This window comes from Podarcis pityusensis, assembly GCF_964106645.2.
Source record: "Podarcis pityusensis genome assembly, chromosome: 3".
Classification (NCBI taxonomy): Eukaryota; Metazoa; Chordata; class Lepidosauria; order Squamata; family Lacertidae; genus Podarcis; species Podarcis pityusensis.
This window is the reverse complement of record NC_138026.1, coordinates 116,568,872-116,574,295: the sequence shown is the minus strand read 5'-3', so window position 1 is coordinate 116,574,295 and position 5,424 is coordinate 116,568,872. Positions and strand designations below refer to the sequence as shown.

The 5,424-nt window shown below is 45.3% G+C and overlaps 1 long non-coding RNA gene across 2 annotated transcripts; it reads left to right on the top strand.

Annotated features, from left to right (window-relative positions):
* Positions 1-240: 240 nt before the first annotated feature.
* LOC308474680 lies at positions 241-4,741 on the top strand. 2 transcript variants are annotated; one of them, XR_013984822.1, is made up of 3 exons: positions 241-413; positions 2,626-2,712; positions 4,352-4,741. It is a non-coding gene; the product is annotated as an uncharacterized lncRNA (long non-coding RNA). The 2 variants fall into 2 exon arrangements; XR_013984823.1 differs by lacking the exon at positions 241-413 and adding an exon at positions 1,620-1,772.
* The last annotated feature ends 683 nt before the right edge of the window (positions 4,742-5,424 follow it).

The window sequence follows — 5,424 nt, the reverse complement described above, 5'->3', positions numbered from 1 at the left end:
TGGACTCTATTGTTGATGCATCCTAGAACTGCATTAGTTTTATTTTTGCTGCTGCATCACACTGTTGACTCATGCCGGACTTGTGGTCCACTAAAAACTCCATATCCGTTTCACGTGGTGTGCTGTCAAGCCAGGTATCCCCTATCCTATATTTGCACATCTATCTAACAGTCACAATAGACCTCTCTCCATTTGCAGTTCCCAGAAACGGATACCCAGAGGCATATTGCAGAACGTTGCTTTCTTTGGCATTCGAATCAGGAAGTTGAGAAAACTACAGTCCCCATGAGCCTGGCAGGAAACTACACCTCTGAGCTTCCGTATGGTAGTCATTTTCAGCTCAGAGTCAGATAGGCAGAGAGGCTCTCTTCAAGATCTCCCTGCAATCAATATCCCTCTTCCCCGTCACAAAGGTAAAAGGGTTTTTTCTTTCATTTTCCTGTCAAGGTATGTTTTTCTCTGTGTGCGTATTGTGGAGGAACTGGCCGGGCACAAGAGTCTCGGGGGGGGGGGGGAGCAATTGGATAGTTCTAGATTTCCTTTTATTTCCAAAGGCTAAACTCAAAAAGACCACACAGCTGCAGAGAGTGTGCATCAGGGTATGCGTATCGTTGCATGTGACTGCTATTTTGGAATCCATGTGAACAATGTGAAAATTACGAGTGTAATGAAAAGCATCATCGGATGCTGAGGCCAATATCTGATGCATGTGTAAGTGTGAGCCAGCCCATAAATCATGTGAACACTTGGCACGTGATACGTTATTGCATATGAATGACTTCTGTTGAGACATGAACTTCATTCACGAGAGAGAGAGAGAGAGAGAGAGAGAGAGAGAGATCATTATGAATGCAATTCTATACACATTGACCTGGGAGTAAGACCCACTGAGCCCAATGATATTTATTTCTGAGGAGGCAGATGTGTGTTTGTGTGTGTGATACTTATTCATAGATATACAGAAATACATACCCATTACAAAGCACTCGTCACGGTCCTTAGTGCACCAGTAGCAGTTTAGTCATGCTGGCCACATGACCTGGAAAACTGTCTGTAGACAAACGCCGGCTCCCTCAGCCTGAAAGCGAGATGAGCGTCGCAACCCCATAGTTGCCTTGGACTGGACTTAACCGTCCACGGGTCCTTTACCTTTTTACCTTTACCTTAAAATAACATACTAAGGTAAGACAGCTACTTAGTCTAAAAAAAGGACCAAGTCATAACGAAGAACAAGAAAGAAGACCAGAAAAGGAGAGAGACCTAAGAAAAAGAGAAATGGAGAGAATAGGGAAAGACAGGAAGAGCTACCAAAATAAAGAAAAAAGTAAAGGGACTTCTGGCTCTCTGTCCTGCAGCTACATATAATATACATATAATATTACAAGCCTATTTTGTCTTTCACGCACAAAGTCCATAAGAAATTTCCCATCCTTAGCAAATGTCAGCAATTATTTTTCCGTCGTTAGACATGTTAACTTCACCATCTCAGCCAAATCCAATGATTTTATCAGCCATTCTTCTATAGTGGGTACAGTTGTATCTTTCCGTCTTTATGCATATAGCAGTCTCTCTGAGGAGGCAGATATAGAATTGCACTGTGTAACACACACACACACACACACACACACACACACACACACACACACAGACAGGTCTTCCTCTTTCAGGCCCCTGTAACTGCCTTCATACCAACTGACAAACCTGTTCCTCCTTGGAATTCTGAGCAAGCTCCAGTATTTACAGTGCTACTGTCATCACAAAAGGATCCATGGGTGAGGCCCAGTGTGGTGAGCTGGTTAGACTAGGAGAGGGGTCAAGCAAACCTTTTGGGCACATTTGCCATGGGCACCAGCCACAAAATGGCTGCCACGGGGGCATGGCATAAAGGTTGCCACATCTTGACAGTGCAGAGAAAGAGGCAGGGTCACCAAATGGTGTAGGCACCTCCCTCCCTATCTGCCAGTCTATCCATGGCAGGAAAAGTACTTTCATCATCCTTCTGCTTTGGTGATCACTCGTAGCCGAGTAAGATTGCCTTCCATGAACATGGGCTTAACAGTGACTGTGTAGGCCAATTCTGGATCCACACATCCTGCCACAGTGGGGGCATAGGTTTCCGGGCAGGAGTTGATCATGGTGAGGGTTTGCCAAACGTGCCTTCCTCTTAGCACGTTTCTCCCTTTCGACCTGAATTCGAGTTTCTTCAAAGTCCATGTGACACCTTTGGTAAAGGCTGTTCTCCAATTGGAGCGCTCGCAATTGTTGGTATTTATACTTTATTATCCATCACTGTGTTGGCTTGCAGAGAGAAGCTCTTCTCCTGTCTGTCCAGAACTGATGGGAGGGTGGGTGTCCAGTCCTGGCATTCAGTGAAATACAGGCATCTTTAAGGGGGTGTATTCAACATAGGAGGGTCTAAGCCAGCACAAACAGAGACTGGACAGTAAGAGCATCATGTTTTTCGGGGATTGGTGAGGAGATATTTACTGAGTGCCTTTGTGGGCACCATAGGAGGTATTGGGGGCACACCGGTGCCCATGGACACTACACTGGCAACCCCTGGCTTAATAAGTGCACAAATTTCTTATCCAGTCTGCTTTCATCTCAGTGTGTCTTCTTTCTAAGGTTACCGAGACTCCAGCTGAACTTCAGTCATGAAGATCCTTCATTGCCTCTCTGCTGCCATCTTACTATTATTATGGACTGTTCAAGGTGAGCAATGACAGAACATGTGCCACACCCTACCCCACCCCCCATGTTCATGTTCTGATTTGACTTGGGATCCAGGATCCAGCTGGATCTGGAGCACAGCTCTAATATTTGTTTTTATTCCATCCTCTAACTCTATTCCCAGGGCTGTTTGCAGCAACAATTAAAGCATACAGTGGTACCTCTAGTTACAGACTCAATCAGTTCCGGGGTGCCATTTGCACCCCAAAAAGTGCGTAACTAGAGCGCCGTTTCTGTGCACATGCACGACGCAATAGAGCACTTCTGTGCATGTGGAAAGCTTGCAGAGCGCTTCTGCGCACACATGAGTGGTGAAACCCGGAAGTATACACTTCGGGGTTTGCCGCGTTCGCAAGCCGAAAAGACGCAACATGAACCTAACGCAACACAAAGTATGACTGTACATGCAAAAATGAAATATAATAAATGGGGAAAGCTACAAAATTACAATAGCAGAGAATAGTCAGTCAGGTTAGAATCGTGTTAAAAAATATCAGGGGAATAAATCATTTATTTGTTCTAATATACTAAGCTAAATATATAGGTTCATTTTTTCTGTTCTAAAACACATACTTGTAGATTCTTAGTATATGTTTCTAAGTCCCCCATGACCACCACAGAAGGTAAGGCTTGCCGTATGCGTTATTGGAAAATTTCCAAGAAGGATTAAGAAGAAGAATAGCAAAAAATGATGAAATAATTGGCCACAGTCTCTGTGTGTTTTATAGATAGATTGTCAGGGAAGGTGGAAGTTGTAGTCATTAAAAGTTCACCAATCTTTAGTTGTTTTGCTGTTTTTGGGAGGTATTGGCCTAGACTTGACCTCCATTGTTTTCTCCACCTCCTGATCTGATTTTCTCCTTATCGTTCTACAGAAGGCTATTTACAGATGTTCTTTTTTTCAAATTGCAGTCTGGCACCAATTTCACCGGCAGTCTCTTTCCTTATTTCCTTACTTCAGGCATGCCCTTCTAGCAGATTTGGACACTTCCCTGCGCCCCTGCTTCTGGTCAAATTCTGCTTCCAGAGATACCCCAGTATCCACCAATATCAGTCACTGGTAGTGGACCAGACCAAGTTAGGCAAAAGGAAAACACTAGCATTGATCTTCTGAGGCAGATGGTTTAAGTCTAAATCAAAGTGGGGTGCCAAGGGTTCTCAAGGTTGCTGCAGCCTCACCCAAGGTTGGTGGTTGAATGCCATCCAAAAAATATAGAGGGCATCAGGTTGGGGAAAACTACTCCACATGTTGGAATCTAAACCAAAGGGTGGTTCAAATGGCAAAAAGGGAAAGTAGATTAAGTACAAGGAAGAACTTCCTGATAGTACAAGCTGTTGAATGGTGGGACAGAGGGCCTCAGAAGGTTGTTCACTCTCCTTTTTTTAGCAGAGGCTGACTTTATCAGGGGTGCTTCATTTTTTGATGTCCTCCAAAAATCAGATCAGCCTTTGCCCATTTCGTGCCCTTTAAGTGTTTTGGACTCCAACTACAATTGGCCCCACCCAAGGGGTTGGCTAGGGATGATGGGAGTTGCAAATACATGAAAGACACCAGGTTGATGAAGACTGAACTAGGTGGTCCAGCTCTGTGATTCTAAACCTTCTGTTGTTGTTTCTACAGAAGACAGCCCTGCAGATGCCGCACTTCTTACTTGCTCCTCCATGGGAGGGTACTGCATTCAGCCAGTCAATCAGACCTGCCCTTCGGGTCTATTCCTGGATGTGCCCTGCCATTTCAAAAGAGTCTGCTGCGCAAAGATGGGTGATTAGCCTTCATGTGCATCCTCACCCATCTCACCTGTTCTTCAAGTTGGCTGCTGGAAGCTCAGCTGCAATGACTTCTGTCAGCAAGGCCTTCCTCGCCATTCTGAAATAACACTTGGGAACAACCAGCATTGATTGTTTAGGAATCCTCACTGATTGTTCAGACCTCATCTAAGGTTTTATTTCAGTCATATTTTCATGTATCTATGCTTGGCAAATAAAGTTCCCCTGTGGAAGGTGGGGCAAATTTGTTGGGATGCTGAATGCTTAAAGGTAAAGGACCCCTGGACAGTTAAGTCCAGGCAAAGGTGACTATGGGGTTGCGGTGCTCATCTCACTTTCAGGCCGAGGGAGCTGGCGTGTGTCCACAGACAGCTTTTCGGGTCATGTGGCCAGCATTACTAAACTACTTCTGGCACAACTGAACACCGTGATGGAAAGCAGAGCGCACGGAAATGCCATTTACCTTCCTGCCACATTGGTACCTATTCATCTACTTGCACTGGCATGCTTTCGAAATGCTAGGTTGGCAGGAGCTGGGACAGAGCAACGGGAGCTCACTCCGTCGCTGGGATTCAAACTGCTGACCTTCCAACTGGTGAGCCCAAGAGGCTCAGTGGTTTAGACCACAGCGCCACCCGTGTCCCTGCTGAATGCTTAGTTCAGTATGTCTTGGTATAGACCGCCAAGAGTTCTCTGTGGAACCATCCCAAGGCTGTCAGTATCATTTGTAGACCAGGATGCTTTGATGCATGAGGATGCAAACCCAAATGTCACATGCTGATTCCAATAATTCACATGGGGCTTAATTTATTGGGAAGTTCTTCTGCACCAGCCTGGGTAAAAAGGAAAGTAGATGTTCTTCCTTTCCATCTCCTGGTCTCCCACTCTGCTGCTATGAATGCCACCCAGTGCCAACTCCAGATTTTG